The 26,355-nt window shown below is 49.1% G+C and overlaps 1 long non-coding RNA gene across 1 annotated transcript; it reads left to right on the top strand.

Annotated features, from left to right (window-relative positions):
* The first annotated feature begins 21,312 nt into the window (after positions 1–21,312).
* On the top strand, positions 21,313–23,057 carry LOC119087972. The gene is made up of 3 exons (XR_005091518.1): positions 21,313–22,019; positions 22,162–22,332; positions 22,636–23,057. It is a non-coding gene; the product is annotated as an uncharacterized LOC119087972 (long non-coding RNA).
* Positions 23,058–26,355: the final 3,298 nt, after the last annotated feature.

Raw genomic sequence — 26,355 nt, 5'->3', positions numbered from 1 at the left:
CACATGCCCATGGTTCTGTCATGCCCAGACTATGATGTCTGTATAAAAGCCCAGGAGGAGAGGGGAGCCTGTGGGCAACTGAACACCCTGGAGGTTGGCATACCCAAACTGTAGGGTCCGAAGTTCTGCACCGGGGACACTGCCAACCCTTTCCCTATCTATCTCTCTTGTCTAGCTGGCCTTCTTATCCGGATTTACTTCCTTTTAAATAAACCAGTAGACATTTCCTTGAGTTCTATGAGCTGCTTCAGCAAACTGACTGAACTGGCTAGTCAGAAGCCAGGATTTAAAGCCAGGCGGTTGGAAGCACGGACCACGCTCTGACTATTTCCATTTTTGGCTCCTCTCTCTCTATCCATGCCTAGCCCACAAGGCCTACTGCCCATGTAAAGATCTCACTCACACAGCCTCTCTGTCCATGTCTACACTTCATCTACACATCCCCTCTGTCCACATTATCTATACTTCCTCTACACAACCCCATTGCCTGGGCTTGGAGAAGGTTCTGGGCATGTTCCAGGAACCCACAGTGGGCCTGACACTACATTTACTCCAGTACGTACAGCACATGGCCGGCCTCTCCTGAGGTGTGAGTAAACAAAGCAGCCCCACAGGGACATGTGGTAGACAGGGCACCGTGTGGGACTGACTTGGGGTTGGAGACCCAGGCATGGGCATGTTGAGACCCCAATCCTGCCAGAACGCCTTTCCCATGAAGCCATGAATGCCAGGCCTCACAGGGCAAAAATATCCAAGTGCCACATATGTGGGTTCCTGCAGCTGACACCAGCTTGGCGTGGGTGCTCCCAGGAACTGGCTCCTTCCACATGGCACAGCAGCACAGCTGCCAGCTTTGTGAGGCAGCTGTGAGAGGCACCCCGCCTGCCCCTTGAGGTGCCAGTTGGGAGGCAGCCGACTCTCTTCCGCAGACTACCTGTGGCTGGGGATACATTTCCTGGCGACTGGAAATTTGATTTGTTTCCAAATCTTCCATCCGCTTCCCACCTGTCACTCCCCCTGCCTCGCTCCTCCTCGCCCTCCTCCGCCTTCCATCGGCAGCCCCAGCCCCCACCAGCCTCATCACAGCCCATGTGCCTCTCAGCGGCAGTGCCAGGCGGCAGGCACCACCTACACCATCTGAGGAGTAGCATCTTCCTGCCACTTGTGCCAGGCTGGGGCAGATGAGAACTGTCAGTGCCATGGGCCATGGGCCAGGGCTCCCTGAGCTCCCATATTGACCCCCAGGGAGAGAAGTACCAGTCTGAGGCCCCGGAAGCTGAGAGAATCCAGAAACGAGGGCCAGGTTTTGTGCTGCCTTTGAGGCATGAAAGGGAGCTTTACGTTACAGCAAGGCTCCGCACGAGCCGAGGGAAACGGATGTGAATGGGGAGATCCACCGAGGCTACGGCCTGAGCGGGAGCCCCAAGCAGACCGTGTGTGTGCACTAAATGAACCCCTCAGCCTGAGGAAGAAGCTGGAACACGGCTTAGAACGCTTCCATTTCCCAGGTGTGCTTCTATCCGAGATGGCTCTTTCTGGCATCCAGGTCACCCCTGACTCTGCAAGGGGCCCCAGGTATGTGGTCTATGGATAGCACCTGGTCTGACCCGGGCTTCGAGTGCTGGGATAAGATGATGGGAGTTCCTCCATTCTCCCTGGCACAGCTGTGTGGGAGGGAGGGAGGGAGGGAGGGAGGGAGGGAGGGAGGGAGGGAGGGAGGACTGAGATTTGGATGGACTGGAAAGGAGACAGGACCCCGTGAAGGGGTTAGGCCTTTGAAACCTTCTCCTCAGGGAAGACTCTCAGGGTATTCAAAGAGTCAGGAGTCAGGAGGGGCTGGCACCCACCCCTGGGGGAGACTGGCTCCTGAGAGTGAGTCACCGACAGACCCAGGTCCCCAAGGCTGACCCCCAGGTAAGGCCACTGGGCTGCTACAGTAGGAAGAAGAAGCGCAGGACTGTGGGGGTGGGGAGAGCAAAGCCTTGAAAAGAAGAAAGAACAAGTATTTAAAAAATAAAATGAGCCAGGCAGTGGTGGCACACACCTTTAATCCCAGCACTCGGGAGGCAGAAGGCAGGTGGAGTTCGGGGTCAGCCTGGTCTACAGAGTGAGTTCCAGGACAGCCAGGGCTACACAGAGAAACCCTGTCTCAAAAAAACAAAAGTAACTAAGTAAGGAAGCAAATAAATAAATAAAATAATGCTAGTTGTATTAGTCAGGGTTCTCTAGAGTCACAGAACTTGTAGAGGATCTCTCTCATATGTGTGTGTGTGTGTGTGTGTGTGTGTGTGTGTGTGTGTGTGTGTGTGTGTGTGAATTTATTGGAATGACTTACAGGCTGCAGTCCAACAATGGCTAGCTGTGAATGGAAAGAATCCAGCAGTTTCTCAGTCTCACGAGGCTGGGTGTTTCGTTGGCCTTCTGTAAATGCTGGAGTCCTGTAGAAGGAGGTCCCAATGTCAGTGAAGGAACAGATGTGCTGACAAGGCGAAGAACAAGCAAACTCTTCCTTCTTCCACTTCCTTACATAGGCTTCCAGCAGGAGGTGTGGCCCAGATTAAAGGTGTGCCTTCCCACATCAAGGTCTGGATTAAAGGTGTGTGTCATCCAGCCTCAAGATCTGGATCAAAAGCCTGGGTCTTCCTGCTTCAAGATCCAGATCAAAGGCATGCCCTCCATTTCTGGGTTGTAGTTCATTCCAGACATAGTCAAGTTGACAGCCAAGAATAGCATCACCCCAGAAGAGGGAGAACTTCACATTTCCTGAGTCTTTTCAGACCTCCACACTGACAGATGTGACTGAAGTGACCAGCAGCTTGGATTACCCTACTGGGAGTGGCCAGGAGGTCCCAGGAGATGAGTACCAGGGCCTTCAGGGTGGACCAAGCTTTTGATCTGCTTGGTGTGGAGGAAAAGGAGGTCTAAGGGTCTTAGTGCTTTGACATGGGGGTCTCTGGAAATGCTAGAGAATCAAGACTCCAGAGAGGCTCGATACAGTTTGTGGTGGTTAATCTTGACTGCCAACTTGATGAGATTTAGTGTCATTGTGGAAATATGTCTCTGGACTTGTCTGTGAGGGACTGTGTAGATTAGGTTAGCTGAGGTGGGAAAGTATACCTTAAATATGGGCAATGCTGTTCTGTGGGCTGGAGTCCTGGACTACATGCAGAGAAGAGAGCAAGCTTTCTGACTATGGAAACAGCGTCCTGCCACCATGACTTCCTCCCCATCATGATGGACTCTACCCTGGAACTGTGAACCAAAATGGACCCTCCCTTAAGCTGCTTTTTGCCAGGGTATTTTTTTCATATCAATAAGACAAGTAACTGATACACAATCCAAAACACAGCCATGATATGCTGGGTGCTGTTCACAGGGCCTCTAGCAGGGTTCTCCAAGACCTGAACCCGACCTCCAGATGATCGCTGAAAGGTGAGGTGATGCAGCGATGACGAGCCACCAGGCCTGGACCTGTATCCCTGCCTCCCAAGCCCCGCCCAGTCACTTTTAGAATCACTTGTGAGCATCTTGCCCCAGGTCCGAGCCTGACTCCATGAGTGAAGGGCTATGATGCAGGTTCCAATATCAAGTAGGACATGCACAAGCCAGCTGCTTTCTCCATCCTTGGCCACCATCAAAGCCAGCTGCTGCTTCGTTTTCTGGGATAGCTGTGTTGGGGTGGCATCATACAAAGACAGTCCTCACTCTTGCTGCTTTTGGATAAGCAGTTCATTTGCCAGGACAGGGATGTTATTGTTGGTGACAGCTACCTGGAATTCCTACATCACCTTCCCTTGCAGAGGCTGGTCTGCTTGTGGGGCCTCATGGTTTCTTGTCCCTTCTTTTCTGGGATCTAGCCCCTCCCCCCAAAACACCACTTTGGGTCTCATGTCCTTGGTACTAAGTGAGGCTTTTTCTTGGTGGTGTCAAAGGTTGACAGACAGAAACAGAAGCCTCAGGAGTTGAGGATCCTGGGCATTTCAAGGAAGCTGAGAACTGAGGATCTTATGTATCTTCTAAACACACACACACACACACACACACACACACACACACACACACACACACACACATGCACACACACAGACACTCACATTCACATGGGTGTACACCCTCCTACACATGCACAAGCTCACAGTCAATGAACAAATGTACTTCTGTATGCCTCTGTATATGTTCACACAACCCAGTGGACAAAGGCATGCAGACGAATCTGGGGACTCGTGCATTTGTGCACACACCCACATGTAAACATATGTGCTCATACACACATACACACAGATGTCCACAGTACACACACTCTTACACGTATTATCGAATGCACACACTAGTCTACATCTGCCTCACCGTGAACCTGAGCTACTGGCAGCACAAAAGGTGGGCTCAGGGGGTCGACACAGGAATCAGTGTCCTGCTGCAGTCATGCTACATCAGCCTGGGATGGGACATCAGTCAGAGGCTGCGCTTTCTTTTCTGCTCTGCACATCTGTGAGCCCAGTTAGGGGCTGGGCGGGGCCCTAGGAGTCAACGTGCTCAGACTTGCCGTCCTGCAGACAGGCTGAGCCAGAGCCTTTTGGCTCCTCAGGCTCTGGGGCCAAGCACACTTACACACTTGGTGCCTGAATGTCACCAGCTGGACACACCAGTGAGAGAGGGTACCCTGCAACAGGGATGAGGCTGCCTCTGGTGACCCATCTGTCACACAGGCTAGACTGGCTCTATGGTGGTCAGCGGTGGAGCAACAGGCACACAGGTCTCAGAGGATGGAGGTGTAGCCATATCTCTCCTCTTTTTCTGAGGACACCACCCACCCCAGTAAGCCTCATCTTAACTTGGTCTCCTCTGCAGAACTCTTATTTCCAAACAAGGTCACCCTTTGAAGGTCTGTGCAGGCGTGAATGCTGGGGATGAGGGGATACTGCTCACCCCAGTTCAGGGATGACATCAGAAGGGCTGGGACTTCTCTAAGGGGACTTTGGCCCCAGAATCCTGGACTCTAAGGAAGAGAACTGACTGGGCTGGATGCCTCTCAGAGCACTGTGGTAGAGGCCAGCTTTCTTGGATTGATTTTACCTTTTCCAATAAATTTCCTCCATGGTACCAAATTAATTAATGTTTACTAAAGAAAAGCTTTATTTTTCAGTTTAGTTTAGTTTAGTTTAGTTGGTCGAGTGCCTCTATAGTATGCTCAAAGCCCTGTGTTCCACCCCAAGCACTACATAGACAAGGCAAGGTGATGCATGCCTGTAATCCCAGCACTCAAGAGGTAGAGACAGGAGGATCAGATGATCTCTGCTAACAGAAAGTTCCAAGACAGCCTGGGCTACGTGAGATCCTGTTTATAAAGAATTGCATGTATTCCCCAACGCAGAAGCAGTATGTTAACATTTCGACACCTCTATGCTGTTTTCTACAACCACAACCCCTTTGGTCTTTAGTTACTTAGTTATGTATGTGTGTGTGTTGAGGCATGTGGAGGTCAGAGGACAACCCAGAGGAATCAGTTCCTTCCACATACAATACGGGTCCCAGGGGTCGAACTCAGATCCTTAGGAGTGGCAGCATCGGCCCTTCCCTGCGGAGCCATCTCACCGGTCCACAAATACTGTTTAAAAGCACAATTTTGGGTCCTAGAGGGATCCTGTATAGTCACTTACTTGTACTATTTCAGGAAGTCTTTTGAGGCCCCTAAATAGTCACTCTGTAGCTGTGATTTATGTGTTATTCATTAATATTTTGGGGGCGCTATGTATCAAGTCCAGGGAGAACTCATCCCAACCTGTCATGGTAACAGGTCACCAGGCTCTTCTGTCGCCTGAGATGGTAGATGCATGATTCTTGCTTTCAGTAACATAAATCATGGGTATTTAGCTTCTTTGCCAACAGATCCCAGTGTTCAGCCATATTCCCTCCCCCAGGATAAATAAATTCCTAACAGATGAGTGATGAGATCAAAGCATAAAAAACGTCTAATTTTTAAAAAATGTCTTGCCAAGTTGTCCTTAACCCCGAAGTCAAGGTTCGTCCTCATTGCTGAAGCAGATGCGGGCCGACCCACACTCTCTGCTACCTGGCACGGATGCCAGATATTCATCTACACGTGTGTTCATCAGCTCAGGCCATTCTCAACACTCCAGATGGGAAGACAAAGGCACCCAGAGCAGAAGGCGCAGCCCCTGGTGGAAACACCCTTTGTACAGCCTATCGAAGCACCATGGCCAGAGCGGAAGGCAATTTGCAGCCAAAAGGTAATGGACACAGGTGAACTGCTGGAGTTACCTCTTTCTTAAGAGCCTTGGCTAACTCATCACCACAGCTGCCTTCTGGGATGTGGTGTGTCAGAGTGCATCATGGGACAGCAGGCCTGGGTAAGCAATGTCTTTATAAAGAGTTTTGCAAGCTAGAGAAACAATGAAAGCATGAAATTTGCAGGCAAATGGATGGAACTAGAAAAAATCATCCTGAGTGAGGTAGCCCAAACCCAGAAAGACAGTCATGGTATGTACTCACTCATAAGTGGATTCTAGATGTAAAATAAAGAACAATCAGACCACAACCCATAGAACCATGGAGGCTATATATATATATCATGGAGGTTCCTAGGACGACTGTGGCTTGTAATAAATTTCGGTTTTACTCAATTATTGAAAAAAAAATAGCCAAATGAATGGAAACACATGAACTATGAACCAAAGGCTGAGGGGCCCCCAACTGGATCAGGCCCTCTGAATAGGTGAGACAGTTGATTGGCTTGATCTGTTTGGGAGGCATCTAGGCAGTGGTACCAGGTCCTGGGCTCATTGCATGAGTTAGCTGTTTGAAACCTGGGGCTTATGCAGGGACGCTTGGCTCAATCTGGGAGGAGGGGACTGGACCTGCCTGGACTGAGTCTATCAGGTCGATCTCAGTCCTCGGGGGAGGCCTTTCTCTGGAGGAGGTGGGAATGGGGGGTGGGCTGGGGGGAAGGGGAGAGGGGCAGGAAGGGGAAGAACAAGGGAATCTGTGGCTGTTATGTGGAACTGAATAATATTGTAAAATAAAATAAAATAAAAATAATAAAAAAAGAGTTAGGTTAGCCCTAAAAATAGCATGTCCCATAAGCCAGAAACTCACATTATTACCTAATTGAGAGTGGGATGATTGGTTTGGTAGTGAAGAAATGTGTCAATATAAATTTACACAGAGCAAATATTCAGAGGCATTCAGAATGTGTCCCCACTCATTACACATATACACATGCATATAAACAACCATAAGCATTTAAAAGTAATATCCCTAATTATTCTTCAGTTCTTGTCTTCAGATAATATTTACAAAGAAAACCGCTACATTTCCTGTACTTTCTGTATGAGCCTCTGCTAAAAACCCTCTCTAGTTCTTGCAGTAGGTGGTCGTTCCCGCTTTGATCTGGAAGTTCCAACCCCCATCGGGGCTTTGGTAATTGTCATGCCTACAAGGCAGGGCCAAGAGAGGCCCCGAGATCCGGATGGGCCAGCTCTCTTGGTTCCTGGACCCTGGACGCTGGAGGTAGACTGAGCAGAGTTCTCCAGAGAACACCACCTGACTGCACTACACCTTTCCCAGACCCTGTAACCTATCCCTTCATTTGTAAGTTACCCCACAAAATAAGCCTCCCTTTTAACTACGTGGAGTTGCCTTAATATTTTAACCAATAAGTCCTCTGATTCTTCAGACTTTGGAGGAACATTCTGTCCCCTTTGGCTTTTTCTTAAGTAGTCAGATTCTATGTAAGTGCTTTGTAATATTTTTCTGCACAATCAATGAGGTAGATTTGACCATTATTTCTTGTATTATCTATAAAAACATGACACAAACCATTCTTACATAGAGTATTAAGGTTAGGTTTAGAGTCTGTTTGCATGATCCTAGGCTGCACTGCTGTTTTAGGACTCTGAAATATATATCATTTATTTATACAATTTGCATTTCAAAATCCCCCTAGCACATGGTCATCGTTTAATAGAAATGGGTTGAGTGAATACATAAAGAGGCTCATGCTAGCACTATCACATTAGTTCACCGATACCAAGAGAACCATGTGTGAGAAGAGGAGCCATAGGGCACACTGAGACCTGGACATCTGACTGGGAGGATGGAAATGTCTTGACTTTCAGACCTCAGGATTGATTTCCAGTTACACAGAGCTTATAGACTCTCAGCAACACCTCAGGGAAGAAGGGGAGTTCAGGTTGTCCAAGGAAAGGGGCAAGGCTGCAGCCTGTGCACCAACATCAGTAGACGCACAGCCTTCTGCGATCATCAGGGAAGCTGGATCTCATCAGGTACCTGCTGTTTCTCTAGGACCAGAGGCTCAGGTACACATCCCTATCTTCTCTTAAAGATCGAACTGAAATTGTAAAAGTAGGGTGTGCTCTGAGTCAAGGAAGCAGAGGATAACATAAGAGCTTAGTCTGCAGAGCCATGGAGAGGAAGCGGCCATCCACAGCCCTTGTAGCTACTCTGGGACCTCTAATCAAGACTGAACTCTGCCCAGAGAAGCCTCAGAACAGGGTTCATGAAGATCACCCATTCTCTCTAGAGACCCATGGAAACAGGAGTACACTGCAAAGGAAAAGCCTCGTACTGTGTGGAGAATCATGGTTCAGACGGATTTGAAGGAGAAATCACCCCATAGCCTCTTTCCCACTCTCACCTGGAGCACTGGTAGCTGTAATATGCTGAGGCTGGGGCATCATCTGGCCTGTAAGTCCTATCCTGATACAAGGAGTGCTGATGTATAACATAATCCAATCCCAAATCTACTGACAGAATGACCAACCTTGGCCTGGAAGATTTTCCTTCAGGAAGTCTTCAAACCTGAGGTTCTAAGCACTGTTGTAATAAGGGTACTCTCTGGAGTAATCCCAGTAGTTCACTTAAAAAACATTCCATAATAAGAGAACCAATTGACATTTAATATTATAATTGCTAAGTGATACATCTCAGTCTCATCTGTTACCAGGAACTACACTAGTGCGTATCAAGCCACTCTAAAGTCTCCAAGACTGCATTGATAAAGTTGAGAGTATTTTGAACCTTGATAGTGTAAAATGTAGCCGATAGAAGTACATTCATCCCTCAATATTCATCTCAATGAGGAGCAATTCTCTGGGATCTTTACCGATAACAAAATCCGTAAATATTTGAGTATCTCTCATAATTTACTCATATTTACCTATAGTCCATGTGCACATTCTCTTATAGTTTTAAATCTTTCAGTGACTGTTTATAATATCTAATGTATCTTCACTTGTTCAGGAAAGGCATAATTGAAAAACTAAGGTCAATTAGGTAGTGCAACTGAGGGTGTAGAACATGTGGCCAGGAGGAACAGGCTGTGAACCCTTGACTTCTACACAAATCTCCCAAACTGCTAACTGCCAGAGGATTTCAGCCTCTGTCTGCCTTTGTGCTCAAGACACTCCGGTTGCTTTCTGCTCATATGGGAAAGTCTTACTAGAGGCACGTAGTACACAACCAGATGTCCTGACCATTTGAATGGAGGCTTCACTGTCACTTCTGAAACAGAGTAGAATAGGAGCCAAGTCATCACGCAACACACACTCAAATAAACAAATCCAACAGAGAACTACCTGTTGCCTATCCAACTAGCCTGTTAGTCTCCCGCGTCAGGCATGGATTCTACAGGCTGTGTTGATTTTACCTTACACACAGCCTACGTGCTTAGCTACCTCACCACCATCTCTCCTCTCCATTACTGCACTCCCTTCCTAGATCGCAACCTCTGAGCTACAGCTTGGTCTCACTGATTGCTTTTTTTTTATTCCCAATTGTGTCCTCTTATCACTTCTCGATACAACACTGAAAATGAGTTTTCAACATGTAAGGATGCCTTTAATACTCAAGAATAAAACTCACCTCCTATGCTTATACATATGGTTTGAAATTCAGCAGTGGTTCCCATTTGATTGTCTCTGTGAGTTGTCATTTTGCAAACCACTTTTATTGCTTTACAACTACTAGTTTGATTTAATTGTTTTCTTTTTCCTCTTATTACTGTGTCTTTAATCAGAGCGATGATTTCTGAGACATAATCACCAACAACACTGGGTAAGTTTTGCTTGATAATTAGACTATACTATATCTAAGACTAGCTGCAAACACTATAACTTATTACGCCATTTCCAGTGTCAGAGCAGTCTATTTTTAAAGTTTTGCATCTGTGGACTCATACTTTTATAAAAGACACATATACATTTCTCAAAAACAAAATGAAAGGGGAAAAAGGGGAAAAGTATATATTTCTTTTAAAAACCATTACATTTACCAGATAAAATAGTTCTGATAGGTTGATGTAGAAATTCCTATATTGTTTTAATTATCAGAATTGAACAAGACTATCTTAGAGTGACTCCAGGCTACAGACCATGAAGAGAAGAGGGTGATTTACAGCTTTACTCCTAGAATACAAGTGAGCACATGAGGTCACTTTCAAGGTAATGATAAACATCTGTTAGCTTTGATTCTCTCATTTTGTTTTCCTGTCTCTGTTGATCCAGCACCCAGCAATCTTCCTGGTCATAGAGGAGAAAATGAATGGTGCAGAGTTGTGCATAACTGTAATCCCAGCACTCAGGAACTGGAGGTAGGCAGACCATAAATTTGAAGACAGAATATGTTATATAGTGAGACCATGTCTCAATAAAAGCTAATAAGCCAGGATCAAGCAAACATTAAAATAGAAAACCTCACTGTTGGAAATTACAATGTAGATAATTGCTTTTTAAAAAAATTTTTTTCATAAAATATTTCCTGTTCATTCTTTTCACCTCCCCCAACTTCTCTTAGTCTTCTACACCCCATCTACTCACCCATTGCCACATACATTCTTTCTCTCTCTTTAAAAACAAAACCAGGCAAAAAAAAAAAGCCAAAAAAAACAAATGAATCAACAAAACCAAACCAACACATTATCTCCTGTGCCTGTATGTGGATGTACCTTCAAATGTCCCTTGCTGATCATAGTCTGATAATGAGGCAGCTTTGTTGCCTGGATGCAGTTGGTGCTCTGGGCTTCCACAGAGAGGCAGGGCAGCCTGCTCGCACTGGGCCCATGCCTGCTGGCGGGTGTGTGGACACCAAAATGTGTCTCACAAGAACACGTGGGTAATCTTCTCTTATGGTCCCAGTTTAACTTCAAAATGTCTCCCCGGTGGAGGGTGACTTGATTGTTGTCATAACAACCATCTCTTGGAAGGCTTTCCTCAGTACCAGAAGTGAATTAAATTCTTACCCAAGTTGAACTCCCAGGACCTGCCGGTCTCTGTTCCCTAATGCTGTCATTACAGGCACATAGAGCCAAGCCCAGCCTTTTTTGTGAGTGCTGGGATTTGAACTCAGGGCCCCAGGCTTGCATAGGAAGCTCTCTTACCTACTGAGCTATTTCCTCAGCTTCCTTCCATCTTTTCCTCCCCCAGACAGGATCTCATGCCTCCCAGGCTGGCCTTAAAATCACTATGTGCTGAGAATGATGTTGAACATTGACCCTGCAGTTTCCCTCTCTCAAACCCGGGAATAACAGGCGTGTACCACTGCACCTGGTTTATGAAGTGCTGAGAATCAAACCCAGGGCTTTAAGAATGCCAGGCATGCAGTCTACCAACTCTGGTACAACCTGAGCCCCTCCCAGCTCTCCTTGCTGAGGTAAGACACAGGTAAGAAGGATCTAAGGGTGTTGATGCTCATGCCTCAGATTGGCACAGCTTGACTAGGAAAGTCAACATGGAATTGTGCCATCTGAGTCACCCAGCAGGGATTACCTTCCGATTGTCCCATGGTCCTGCTCCAGCGGTGGCCTGGGACTGCCTCTGTATCCAGTTAAGTATGTAGCTGTTGCCAGGGACCTCGCCCAGAGCTGAGAAGGTGCAAGTGCCCAGTCTGTTTACAGTCTACGCTTTGCATCAGGATGATGGGCATTCAGGAAGAAGGGACCCTAACTTGGCCCAAATCACTGAGCTTGCCCAAACATGGCTTGGCAGAGTGGAAAGGGGAGACATCGTTGAGTCACACACATTTGATCCAAGCTGTAGAACTGTCCCTCACTAGCAGTATAACCTTCCAAGTCACCCCTCTGAGTCTTGTCCCCCATACCTGTCAAGATGGTGGCTATGCAGGGTTGATGTGACAATCAGAATGTGCCCGTGGCTAGGTGGCAGCTCTGTGATACCGGAATACCTGATGGTCTGAATGTCAAGATCTAAAGACCTGCTTTGCTTGCTCAGTTCCAGCCAGCCTGTGGTGGAACGCAGACAGAAAGGAGGCCAGGCTGCTTTTCCAGGGGGAGCATCCCGTCCACTGGTGGTCCTTCCCCACGGAGCCACAAACTAATGGGTTTCTATGGGAAGGAGCTGTATATTCTAACCGGAGTCACAGCAAGTCTCTTTTGTATGTCCGTGTGTTCACGTTTGTGCCTGTGTAGGTGTGCATATGTGTGAGTGTGCATATGTGTGAGTGTGCATATGTGTGAGTGTGCATATGTGTGAGTGTGCATATGTGTGAGTGTGCAGATGTGTAAGTGTGCATATGTGTGAGCGTGCACATGTGTGAGTGTGCATGTGTGAGTGTGCATGTGTGTGAGTGTGCATTTGTGTGAGTGCTCACAGAGACCAGAGGAATACCTCAGATGTCACATGTCAGTCTTGAGGTGGAGACCAGAGGAATACCTCAGATGTCACATGTCAGTCTTGAGGTGTCATCCAGCCTTCCTCCACCCTTCTCTTCCCTTCTTTCCTCCCGTACATTTCCTCCCCTCCCAGCCCTCCCTCCCTCCCTCCCTCATTCCTTCCCTTCCTTTCTCTCTTCTGTCAGGGTCTCTTGCTGGCCTGTAAGTCACCAAGTAGGTTAGTCACACTGGCCAGCAGGCTCCAGGGATCCGCCTGTCACTACCTCCTCAGTGCGGGGATTACAAGTGGAAGACACACTGCAGCTGCTGCCGCTCCCCTCCTCCCCCATCTCCCCACCTCCTCCTCCCCCTCCTCCTCTTCCTCTTCTGCCTTCCTTCCTCCCCCTTCTCCTCCTGCCCCTCAACCTCCTCCTCCCCTTCCCTCTCCCCCTCCTCCTGTACCTCTGCACAGTATATGATTAAAGCTTAGCACCCAGACACAGACCTTTTTTTGTAGGGGGCTGGAAAGGTTAGACAAGGCTCACCTCAGAAGAATAACTATTAATAAGCTTCTGTATAGATGATGTGAGGGGGGGAAAAGAAAGGAAATCCCTCATAATTCTCCTCCCCCACATGACCTCTGCTAACATTTTGGTAGATGGTCTGCACTTCTCTTGCAATGGAGCGTCTTAAACTATGGCTTTGGTTTTACATAGTTTTCAATCCTATTTTATGTGTCTATGCATGTATATTTGCAAATCACATCACAAAATGACTGTTGTGGAATATTATTTTAACTAGGCAAAGATGTATTTACATTTGTTTATGCTGTAGACTGTTACTTTTAACTGTGTAAAAGCGTGTTACCTTTGTTGATGCTGCATTTGCTTAATGATGCAAGGATGTGTGTTTAATTATGTAAAGATGTGCTGCATCTGTTTGGCTCTGCCTGCCTAAGCACCTGATTGGTTAAGAGCTGAAGGGGCCAATAGCTAGGCAGAGAAAGGGTGGGTGTGGCTGGCAGGCAGAGAGAATAAATAGGAGAAACCTGGGCTGAAGAGAGAAGAGCAAGAAAGGCTAACAAGAAGCGCAGGAGGAGAAATAGCTCAGTGGTTAAGAGCACTTAGTGCTCTTCAGGAGGTCTTGGGTTCAGTTCCGAGGGGAGGGGAGGGGAGGGGAGGGGAGGTTCAAATAACAAGACATTCACTTCTGGACCAGCAGTCTGCCTCCCACAGTGAGATGTCAGGAGGGACTCCCAGCACTCAGCATGTGATGGGGCTGGGCATGGACCAATGGGTCATCTGGGCTGAGAGCAAAACCTTCAGAACTGCTGTTCTCCCCAAGCCCTGGCTTGGGCTCCACCTGCTCGATATTCATTCCTCTCACTGGTTACCTTTGCGGTCTGTGGCTGTGGCCAGATCCAAGCAGATGTGGGCTGTTCTAGGATTGTCCTGGGGCTGGCTTGCGATCTTCCGGCACTATCCTACTAGGTCACCCAGAGTGCCTCCTCCCCTTCTCCCCACCCAGCGATGCCTGGGAACCTTCTCTGATCTCCATGTTTCTGATTTAAATGCTCCCCAGAGCTTGCCTGCTGTGTGCAGTGTGGCATCTGGGTAGAATAACTGTAACAGCTGAGCACCATGCGCTTGTGGCTCTGGGCATTTTGGAGTGGGCTAATGCCAGTCTGTCTGTAGTGCAGAAGGCATTGCCCTCATGTGCCCTCTATGAATCTACTGAGCCTCTCTGGGCCTCGGTTTCCCTTCTTGCACTTCTCGGGGTCCTTACTACACAGCGTGGCTTCCAAGACCCATCTGCCCTTGATCAGGAGCTAATGTCTGTGGGAAGCCTGTGCTTAACAGCTTGGGTGGTCTGCCAGATCCAGCGCCTTGTGCCTTACAAACTCAAAACCTCAGGCCAGGGAGGACGGAAGGACGTGGCTTGTGGGGATAGGAAGAGGAGAAGTATTATGGGCAAGGAATGATACCTAGGTAAGGCCCACATCCACTGTGGCATTAACCCCAGATGAGATAAGATGGACACAGTGTTAACACTCATTGTCTTCCTGCTCAGTGCCAACGAGAAGCTGGCGGAGCCACACAAAGCTCTCCCATTTATACTTTTCACACTCTCCCTGACATACCAACCCCCTGGCATGACCAGGGTGTCTGCTTTGTTTTCTATTGCTGTGATAAACACCACGACCAATAACAGCTTAGGGGATGACAGGGTTGATGTGGCTTCCATGTCCTAGTGCATCATCTAGGAAGTCAATGAAGGAGCCCAAGGCAGGAGGAACCTGGAGGCAGAAACTGAAGCAGAGATTGGCTCTCTCAGTCCATTTTTTTTTTTTTTAAATATATTCAGGCCTACCAGCCCAAGGATGGCACCACAATGGGCTAGGTCCTACAACATCAGTTATTAATCAAGAAAATGCTGCTCCACAGACATACCCGCAGGCCAATCTGATAGACGTCAATACCACTCATGAGGTCTCCACTGTCCTGCTCTGCCAAAGGTCTCACTGTTAATATCATTAGACCAGCGGCTTTAGCATGTGGATTTTGAGAGAATAAAAGCAGTTAGTCTCTTATACCCCTTAGAAGACCTCGGTGTCCTTAGAGGGACACTGAATCTGTCCTCACAGACTCCTCTAGAATCAGCCTGGAAGGGGCAAAATGACAAGGACTTAAAGTGACCCATTGAAGCTTAGCCTTTACCACCTGGGGTTAGAACACTTTCTCTAGTACTGAGCGCAGGACCAGGCTGTCTAGGCGGCACCCTGTACACACGAGGCATAGCTGTAGGCAGTGCTGGCTTGGGTTCTCAGTACCCAGGCTTCCTGCTGCGTGGCTGTCAGGCCCCCTGGCCAGACAGAGCCCTGCCAGGGATGGAGTCCTGCCAGCAGTGTGTCTGGCCTTGCGGCCCTGGGGACAAGGGCATATGTGTTTGTGCACAGAAGTTTCCCATCCATAGCAGTCACCCAGCACGTACCTGCAGTCTCAGGACTTAGGAATTATAGTAGCATCATTAGCATGGCCTGGCCAGCTCCAGGGCATCCTGAGGACTGTTTCCTCTAGCCTCAACCTTGTTTCATCTGGGAGACTCTAGGAAACTTGCAAAACAAAACAATAACAACAACAACAACAAATAAAATAAAATAAAACTAAGCATCTAAAAATAGGGGAAAATTTCCACTGAAGGAGCCCCCCTTGAGGCCAGTCTGTATTTATCCCCACACCATGTATTACCCTTTTGACAGATGGAGAAACTGAGACCCAGAGAGGCCCATCAGCTTTCTCAGGACCTCATAGCAATCCACAGCAGAACAGGTTAGACCTCTGCACCTGTGTGTCTGTTTAGACCAGGGCAGGTGTCTGTGCTGCTTTGCAAATATTTGCTGATGGCGTTGATAACGCAGGCCCATCTGTGTAGGAAAGAGCCCCTGATGATGCCTGCAGGCAGGCTCGACTCCATTGTCTCTGAAATGAGGACCTGGAAGTCAGCCAGAGAGGTGTTTTGTTTGGCCAACATCCTGAGTATATTCTAAAGCCTGGCCTTCCTTGGGCAGGATGCAACCTCTCTGTTCACTGTTCCTCCTCCACCCTCTCCTTACCTCTGGCGCCCTTCCTCTGCCATTCCTGCTCCTGTCTACAGGGGTGGATCAGTACAGCATCAGGACAGGAGGCAGAGCTGGCCTCCTCCACCTTCCCATCCTCGACTTGGTGGATCGCAAAAGCTTTCCCTAGTTTTCAAATCCTCGATATAACAAGTATGTACCTGCATCAGGAGCTCAGGTCCGTGGCACAGGACATTGCTATAGTCACTCCCACCGTCAGGCACAAAGCCCCAGGGGCTTTCCAGGAGGAAGTGTAAGCGTCTCCTGGGAGACGTTTCCCAGGAGCTCCAGGTGGGTGGGCCTCTGCTTGAAGACCAGCTCATAGCCTATCCAGAAAGGATCTCAGTTTCAGGGAAACCTGGATTCTGGGTCCAGCTGCTGTTGGGACCCAGTCTTCCTTATGCTGAATATAGGATTGGATGGTTTACATGATTTTAGCACATTCATATGGCTGTAAGTCCTCCTCCCTGAATGTTTTCCATGGAAGTCCAAAACTCATGTATTCCAAACCTGTAAACAGAACCACTCAAGTTCCTGGAGGCAGGTTGGAGGTTTGCGACCCCAGTGCGTGAAGAGAGAGAGGTCACAGAACTACCATCTCTAAGGAACCTATTTTGAGAAAAGGAACAGACATTAGAGCCTCCCCAGGTCATGTGGTTCTCTGACCACTCATTCCCCAGGAGTGGAGGGCCTGAGTGACCACTCAAAGATGCCATGTGCAGGGTCCCAGAATAGGACTGACCAGTTTTGCTATTTCAAAAATCATGTGACCTTGGACAGGTGATACTGAACCCTAGTGCTCTTGTCCAGAGTCAGTGGCTTCCAGCCAAGGGCTAAATGACACCTGTCACCTATTCAATAAATAAGGCCATACCTGCCAAAATCCCAGTGGCCACCCTGGGTGTGATGTAGGCTGATGGCTCTGGTCCCAGCCTCTGGTGTGCATGGTTGTGGTAGTGTACATGACAGATGTCCTTTATAAGCCAGGCATTTGGGTACTTGGTCCTCAGTGGGTGGAGATGTTGGGGAGGTCTGGGAGATAGGACCTTGCTAGAAGAATTACTTTACTTGTGGGGAGGCGTTGAGAGTTCAAAGCTGTGCTCCACTTCCAGTTCACTCTCTGCTTCCTGCTTGTGGTAAAGATGTGATCTCTCAGCTTCCTGCTCCTGCCACCCAGCCTGCTACCTGCTGCCATGTATCCTTATCATGGTGGACTCTTTATCCCTCTGGACCCATAAGCCAAAACAAAGTCCTTTTTCCGTAAGTCACTGTTGGCCATGGTGTTTTATCACAGTAACACCAAAGTAACCAATACAAGAGGATTTCATTTTCATCCCCTCAGCCATGGGCAGGGAGTGGAGGCTGGCCAGAGATAGGGGCCAAGTGCTGTGCACCCTAAGGGAGGGCTGTGTGGGGTTGGAGCCCCAGTGGGCTCTGCATAGCTGTCTCAGCATCCAAAGGTTTCTAAATCAGGACTGCACTTCCATTTCTAAAAAGCTCTGATGCTATGGCTGGTCTTGTGTCTGCTTCTGGCTTCTAACCTGAGTCGGGTTGATAATATTGCAGCCACTTCTCCAGTCAGTGCTGAGCAAGCATTCACTGGGTCCTGAGGACAGGGATATTATCACACTCCCAGGCCAGTTGCCATGGTGCAGAAGCCAGTGTGGGAGAGCAGCGCCCTCTGTGATGTGCCGGATGCCCATCTCATTGGCCATTGCGCAGAAAATTGCTTCCACTGAGACAACAAGGTGGTGCAGTGGGTACAGGTACTTGCCAACAAGTTAGACAACCCAAATTGGATCCCTAGGACCCATAAAGTGGAAGGAGAGAGTCAGTTTCTGCAAACTGTACTCTGACAGCCACATACACACTAGAGCACATGCACACACACACACACACACACACACACACACACAAACACTTAAATAAAACTTCCTTCACCTCAAGGGCAGACAACTATGCTGTGTGTGTCATTATAGTGGGTAAGTGGGGGGGGAGGGTCTCAAATCAACCAGCTTCCGACATGTTTAAGAGGCCGTTTCTCCCTCTTCAGCTGACACCCAGTGCCCCCCTCAGATGGAGTATCAAAAAAGACCAACCTCAAGATGCGGAGGGTATCATGAAACTCAGGCTGCCGCAGAGCCCTCTGGGTAAAGAGGCCCATGAGCTAGTACTACCATTTGTTCTCTACTCCAGAGTAAGATATCTAGGGCATAGTGATGTTTATCTGTAATTCCAGGCAGGAAGGTCATGAGTTTGAGGCCAGCCTGGGCTATATAGCAAGACATTGTCTCAAAAAAAAATCAAAAGAAAAAGAAAATAGATTGGCCTCCTTACCTTGATAATCTTCCGAGTGAACTCAAATACCCTGGCCAGCCACACCCAGCGCAGACTGAGCAATTTCACTTCCCGGTCCCCGGGGTGGGTGGCACCCGGCACTGCGGTGGAATGTTCCGACACCCACACACTGAACACTTCTGTTCTGGCACAGCTGTGCCGACCTCTGGGAACCGGAGGCCTCAGAGCTAGAGAAGTCTGGCTCTCCTCAGCATGGCCTGGCTGGGGCCCGCAGCATGGCCTGGCTGGGCCCTGCAGCATGGCCTGGCTGGGGCCCTGCAGCATGTCCTGGCTGGGCCCTGCAGCGTGGCCTGGCTGGGGCCCGCAGCGTGGCCTGGCTGGGGTCCCGCAGCATGTCCTGGCTGGGCCCTGCAGCATGGCCTGGCTGGGGCCCTGCAGCATGTCCTGGCTGGGCCCTGCAGCATGGCCTGGCTGGGGTCCCGCAGCATGTCCTGGCTGGGCCCTGCAGCATGGCCTGGCTGGGGCCCTGCAGCATGTCCTGGCTGGGCCCTGCAGCATGGCCTGGCTGGGGCCCTGCAGCATGTCCTGGCTGGGCCCTGCAGCATGGCCTGGCTGGGGTCCCGCAGCATGTCCTGGCTGGGCCCTGCAGCATGGCCTGGCTGGGGTCCCGCAGCATGTCCTGGCTGGGGCCCTGCAGCATGGCCTGGCTGGGGACAGCAGCATGTCCTGGCTGGGGCCCGCAGCATGGCCTGGCTGGGCCCTGCAGCATGGCCTGGCTGGGGCCCTGCAGCGTGGCCTGGCTGGGGCCCTGCAGCATGTCCTGGCTGGGCCCTGCAGCGTGGCCTGGCTGGGGCCCTGCAGCGTGGCCTGGCTGGGCCCTGCAGCATGGCCTGGCTGGGGCCCGCAGCATGGCCTGGCTGGGCCCCGCAGCATGGCCTGGCTAGGGACAGCACCTCTGCTGTCATGTGTCTGGCCACAGCTGCAGCCCAGAAGTCTCAACCCTTCGGTGGATGCTGAACTACAGAGCCAGCTCACAGGCTCCTTGCTCACCTGTGGGGACCATGCCTTGCTGCCATGGGGCTCTATGCCAGCCCTGGCTCTGTGACAACCTCCTTTGGCACTAGACAGAAAAGGCCTTTCCATCCATGGGGGTGAAAAGGGGATAGATATTTCTGGAAGCAGAGCCAGTGTGGTCTGGCAGAGGTAGAGCCTCTAGCAGGTTGTGGCCCTGGTTTTCCTTATACTTGAAGCCTTGGGTGCTTCCAGGAGAAGACTGTAAAGGCCACAGGATAGCCTCTGGGGGCAAGGCTGGTTCCTAGTCAAGGTTGGCCTGGACTTGTGGTGACAGTCTGAGGCGGCACTGGAGAGGGTGTCCCAGAGGAAATGTCACAGCATTGTGGTTTGCTTACAGCAGCAGATTTGTGGAGTTGAGAGAGCTGGGATGACCGAACACACAGTGTTTTCCCCATGAGTGTCCACACGGCTTGGCAGCTTGCTTCTGGGGAGAGGAAGCAGCAGCCGGCAAGATGGCTGCCTGCACTGGGAAAGGAACAGGAACCTGTTAACTGTTCTCACTGGCACATGAGAGGACTGAGGTTCAGAGACGAACACAGGCTGTCCTGGGCAGCTGCACTAGGTAGCAATCCTCGGGAGCCATCTTGGGTCGCAGTATGTGATGCTCTACTGACTGTCTCTTGCTTGAGGCCGGAGGAGCCAGAAAATGAGGGGTGGTGTCTTGTACACAGCAGAAGTAGGGTAGACAGGCCTGAGCTATGCAGACTACAGGATGTGAGACCAGGGTAGAGCCAGAATGTGGCCAGGGCTCTGAGGCTCAGCATAGGGGCAGTTCTGTGTTCTCTTCCCCCACTGGGCCAGTGACACCTGGGTCGGACTCAAGGCTGATGGCTACGCGCCTTTCGGTAGACTAGCCCTGGGTGACCCGTGTCTCTCATGCCACACGGCTTTCTGTAGCCCCGTGATCTAGGATGGGTGGGCGGGGAAATGCAGGACAAAAGCTCAGTCAGATCACAGTGAAGCTCATCTCATTGTCCCCAGGCCACATCTCCAGGTCCCCCGGGAGTCTTTCCTCGGCCTAGCTCGATGCAGCACTCCTGGGGTCACAGTCTACTTTGATGTTCTCTCTCACCATGCCTCTGGTCTTCTATAGGGACTCTATGGCTGCCCCAGATCCCTCAGAGTCCAGGAACTGTCTTCCTCTTCAAAGAGTGGCCTCTGGTGTGGAAACCTCAGAGACCTTGCTACTCAAGATGCAGAAAGAGCTCAAAGCCAGAGCTCAAAGCCAGAGCACAGAGGACAGCGGCCCTCAGCTACAAAAGGGGTCACTAAGCTGCCAGCTTCTGATGCCTCCAGCCCACTCCCACTCCTGGCAGGCATGCGGCGCTTTGTCACTTGGTGAAGAGTGTGGTTCTTGGGGAAGGTAGGATGTGACCTCAGAATCCAAGTCAGTATCTTCTAAGATGGGCTGCTCTCAATAGGGGACACTTCTGGGAAAGAGGGGAGAAGGGAGAGACACCAGAACTGGGCCGTACTTGGTCTCCTCGATGACCAGAGGTTTGGTTTTTTTGCTTTTTGGTTTTTATTTGTTCGTTTGTTTTTTTAGGGGTGGGGTGGAGTGGGTTGTTGGTTTTTCAAGACAGGGTTTCTCTGTGTAACAGTCCTGGCTGTCCTGGAACTGGCTCTGTAGACCAGGCTGGCCTTGAACTCACAGAAATCCGCCTGCCTCTGCCTCCCGAGTGCTAGGATTAAAGGTGTGCGCCACCACTGCCCAGCTGTCCTGAGACTCTTGATTAGGAAGGTGAACATGGGTTCAGGGAAGTCCATGGCTAGGACTGGCTTGAAGCCAGGAGGTCACCCTCTGTCCTTCCCAACGCATCTAGCTTGAGGGAAACGCCAGAGCTGGCTTTCAATGTTTTCAGACGAGCTCAAGAATAGCAAGGGGACATTTTGATGGGGACATTTGAAATCCAGCAGCTTTCACACTTTTCACTTTATGAACACCCTTAGGTGTCTATCTGCAGAAGCCTCCTGGGTGTCCCCCCTCTTTCTTCCACCTGCCCTTACTCCATACAGCAGACCAGGCTGCTTTTGATTGGCTGTCTGCTGTTCACAGCACTTCCTGCTTTTCCCGTCTTCTCGAGCCCAACGACCTCACTGAAGTCCCCTTTAAGAGTCTGCTCCACCCACTGCCATCTCTCCCAGCCTACATCCACGTGGCTCTGATGATGGGAAGCACCAGCAAGTGGCACCAGCCAGCAGAAGCCACATGCATTACCATTGTCCTTGGCTCTGTGACTCCAGCTATGAAGAGCATATCCTGAGAACAGCAGCCCTTGGAACCCCGTCACCTTTCTCTCCAAGAACAGACCTCACAAGGACACGACCTCCCCGAGCTGAGGGCATCTGTGCACTCACTCAGGGCTCCCCGAAAGGGCTTGCTGAATGGTAAAGATCAAAATCTTGGTCATGGGCCAAGAAAGTTGGGGCTTCTCTAGAAGGACTGTGTCAGAGATGTGTTTTTAAAAATCATAGAGTATTTCTTCTTCTCTTAAACATTTCCCTAAGTGTCACCTGTACTTTCTTGTAGGGAAAAGCACCAGCCGTGAGGCAGCAGGGGACAGAGATGACACCAGGCCGACAGTGAAGGAAATTCTTGGTGTTTCCAAGTAGGCATTTCCAGGGTACAGACTCTGCAGAGTCACACTGGTGTTGGTCCAGCACCTTCTGAGTACTGTGCGGGTGAAGACAGATTACAGAGGTGAGGGATCTTGAATGTGGGCACGCAGGGCACTTCAGAGAAAGTTCCAGAACTTCAGGAAGGATGACCTGTCCAAACAGACTCTGGAGGCCTGTCCAAGGCTTCCCTGCTGGGCTGGAGTGGGGGCAGGGCAGCATGGCCAGGGATGGGGCTGGGCTTGGCTCTGGGATTTAATGGGCACACAGCCGCTCCTCCTCACTGGAGGATCACTGGAGGTTTCAGAAACAGAGTCCATGTACCTAGAATGTTTTGTTTTGTCTTAAAGCACAGACAATCCTTTTAAATCTCTCCTTCACCACACAGGAGGAAACAGGAGAAATGATGTACCCTCCCCTAGACGGCTGATCACAAACCCAGTCTCCACATCTTCCTGTCTTCAAACTTGTTCATGGTGGCTTCTATCTTCATGCCTCTCAGGGGAGCAGGACACAACCTTCAAATACAAGTCTCCAGGGGAGCCATGGGAAGGCTCAAGGTACGTGTGTGTGTGTGTGTGTGTGTGTGTGTGTGTGTGTGTGTGTGTGTAGGGGGCTCACTTCTGCATACCCAAGACTGTCCTCCTGCCACAGGAGAAGTTCAGCCTGATATGAGACTTCAATCAAAATGATTTATCTCCCCAAACCCTGAAAATATGTCTGTTACTTCAAGAATTTATTGTTTGAATAAATTGGCATATTTAATGCAATGCTTTAAATGTGACATTTAAACAAACTTATTAATCTAACATGATGCTTGAACCTTTTCTTCCTGCCTAGAAGTTAGTACAATTATTTCTTTATTCTCAATATTTTAAATACCTTTCTGATTTTTTGTTTTTGTTTTTCTTTTTTTTTTTTTTTTTTTTTTTTTTTTTTTTTTTTTTTTTTTTTTTTTTTTTTTGATTTTTCGAGACAGGGTTTCTCTGTGTAGCTTTGCGCCTTTCCTGGAACTCACTTGGTAGCCCAGGCTGGCCTTGAACTCACAGAGATCCGCCTGGCTCTGCCTCCCGAGTGCTGGGATTAAAGGCGTGCGCCACCACCGCCCGGCTTTGTTTTTGTTTTTCAAGACAGGGTTTCTCTGTGTAACAGCTCTGCTGTCCCAGAGGTCACTTTGTAGACCAGGTTGGCCTGGAACTCACAGAGATCCGCCTGCCTCTGCCTCCCGAGTGCTGGGATTAAAAGCCTGTGCCACACGCCCCCAGCCTTCCTTTACCAATTATTTTTAAAAATAAGCTCATTATGATGTACATTTTCATACACGTGGTAGCATATTTCGTAGTATTGTTTTCTTCTCAGATCATCTAATTTCACCAGATGAACAATTTCCCTTTAAATGGAGGAAAGTTTTCCGGGTTATGTCTTAGGTCATTGCTCTGTCCCTCCAGGAGCATCAGCTGCCTGGGATGGCCACTGGCTTCTCTGCTTTTCATTTCCTGTAGCCATTTCTACAGTGGATTCTATTTTGCATTCTATCATAGCTTCAGGTTCACTTGTCCAGCCACTGGCACAAAGATCCATCTGCCTCTGTCTCCTGGGTACTGGGGTTGAAGGTGTGTGTCACCCTACTCTGCCTGGCAGCACTTTTTAATAGCTTGTTTGAGATGTGGCTGATGTGTAACACAGTGCACAGATTTAAAGTGTGGGTTCCAGAGCTAGTAAGATTGTGCAGAGGTGAACATGCTTGTTATGCAAGTCTGAGGCTCTGAATTGGATCCCTGGACTCCACAGTGGAAGGAGAAAACTGACTCCTGAAAGTTGTCCTCTGACTTCCGTTTGTGCACAGTGGCGCAATACACTCTCCCCTTCCCCATAAGAACAACAACAAGAATAAATAAAAACAACTGAAAAATCTGAAGAACAAATTCCCAAGTTTGACTTAGTGTTCAGTCACAAAGCCATGGCTGCCATCTGGTCCCTAGCAGAGCCTTCATCCAGGCTTTCTCCTAATACTCTGTCCACTGTGCTGACTGTGCTAGCTAATTTTATGTCAACTTGACACAAGCTATAGTCATTGAAGAGGAGAGAGCCTCAACTGAGGAAATGCCTCCATAAGATCAGGCTGTAGGGCATCTTCTTAATTAGTGATTGACGGAGGAGAGCCCAGCCACTGTGGAGGATGCCATCCCTGGATGGGTGCTCCTGGGCTCTATGAGAAAGCAGGATGAGCAAGCTACGAGGAGCAAGCCAGTAAGCAGCACTCTTTCACGGCCTCTGCATCAGCTCCTGTCTCCAGGTTCCTGCCCTGTTTGAGTCCCTGTCCCGACTTTCTTCAATAATGAACAGCAATATGGAAGTGTAAGCCAAATAAACCCTTTCCTCCCCAAGTTGCTTTTGGTCATGGTGTTTCATCACAGCAACAGTAACCCTAACTAAGACACTATACATCCTTGTCACTTTCTCCTGTCCAGATGCACAATAACCAGTGTCTCCCCCCACCCGCCCGCACCGTGTGTGTGTGTGTGTGTGTGTGTGTGTGTGTGTGTGTTACAAGCAACAAGCATATGCACATTGCTGTGTATAAATGCAGATGTGTCCGTACTGCAGCAGGTGTGTGGAGGTCAGAAAACAATCTTAGTTATCAGATGTCAGTTGGTGTCAGTCCTTGCCCTCCACCTTGTTTGTGGTAGGGTTTTTGTGATGTTTTTCCATTGCATCCACCAGGCAGGTAGCCCGAGAGCTGCTGAGGATTCTCCTATCTATGTGTCGGCTTTTACATGGGTTATGGTGCATCAAAGTGTCAAGAGATACCCACCTGTGGCTGTTTGGAATCACTTTTGGCTTTGGTCATGGGACATGCTAGCTTCACAAAATCTGTCAGAGATTGTTTCTTCCAATTGCATTTTCTGGAAGAATTTCAGGGCAACTGGAGTTCAGTGTTCCCAGAATATCCCAGTGAATGCATCTGGGATTGGAGATTTCTTTGTGGAGACCCCACAGGTGATGCATTCAATCTCCAGATGGTTGTATGGTGTGTAGACTGCTGCGGGCCACAGGAATATATCATAACTCAGCTGGTTATGGCAAAGTCACTACCTGGAGGAATCAGGGAATTCCTCCAGAGGAAGTCAAATCCCAAGGAGTTTTGGTGTTACTTGGCTTGTTATATATCAGCTGTCTTCTGTTATGAAAATCATGTGTGCCTTCATAGTTTTTCCAATTGACTTTCCCCTAAGAAGGACTAACAGTGTAAACTGATCACTCTCTGGACATACACATTCCAGGTATTTGGAGAACAGCCTCAGGAAAGGCTTTCTCTGGAATCAGATTATCTATCTCCCTTGGCCACTTTCAAGGACTACAGGAAACACCACCCAGGTGGGCGCCAATTGTTAGTCCCAGGTGGACTAACAATGGTAACAGCCCACGTGCAAGTCTCCTGACTTACGGTAAATTCCACAAGGGGACACTGCCTAGGAGAGGTGGACGTTAATAGCTTTACACAATTTAGCTCGGACCCTCCCTTTTATATACCAGGACTTCCAGGGAACAAGAGGAGAAGAGAAAAGAGAATGGAAGAACTAGATGGGTAAGAACTTGAGAGGAACAAACTGAGATGGGGAAGAAGTAGATTGAAGGGCTACAGGAGAGTACTAGAGGAACGAGATGGAAGATGAGAAAGAGCCAGATGGGGAAGAACAAGATGAAGTAGAACGAGAAGAGGAGAGAGGAGACAGGAGGGGAGATGATATGGGAAGGAACAAAGTGGATGAGAACCTAGAAGGGGCAGAACTAGATGAAGAAATTAAGATAGAACCTAGAGGGGATCACAGACAAGTGTAGAGAGAAATCAGGCTAAAGATGACCTAATATGAGAGCAGAATATAAGCTTGTAACTGTCACAGAATAATAAAGTATATGGACTAAGGAGTTTCGTGTACATAGATTCATTTCTTTTCATCAAAGATTAATTGTCAGCTGGTTGTAGATTCTTCCCGGACCCTGGGAGGGGACTATCGAGGGGCTGGACCCCCATAGTCCCTGATAGTAGACAGGCCATTTCATCTTGGTTGAGACTTAGTACGTTGTGCTCTGGGGTAATGTACTC

The sequence above is a fragment of the Peromyscus leucopus genome, chromosome 5 (assembly GCF_004664715.2).
Source record: "Peromyscus leucopus breed LL Stock chromosome 5, UCI_PerLeu_2.1, whole genome shotgun sequence".
Classification (NCBI taxonomy): domain Eukaryota; kingdom Metazoa; phylum Chordata; class Mammalia; order Rodentia; family Cricetidae; genus Peromyscus; species Peromyscus leucopus.
The sequence above is the reverse complement of the archived record's forward strand: the minus strand, read 5'-3'. Positions and strand labels throughout refer to the sequence as shown.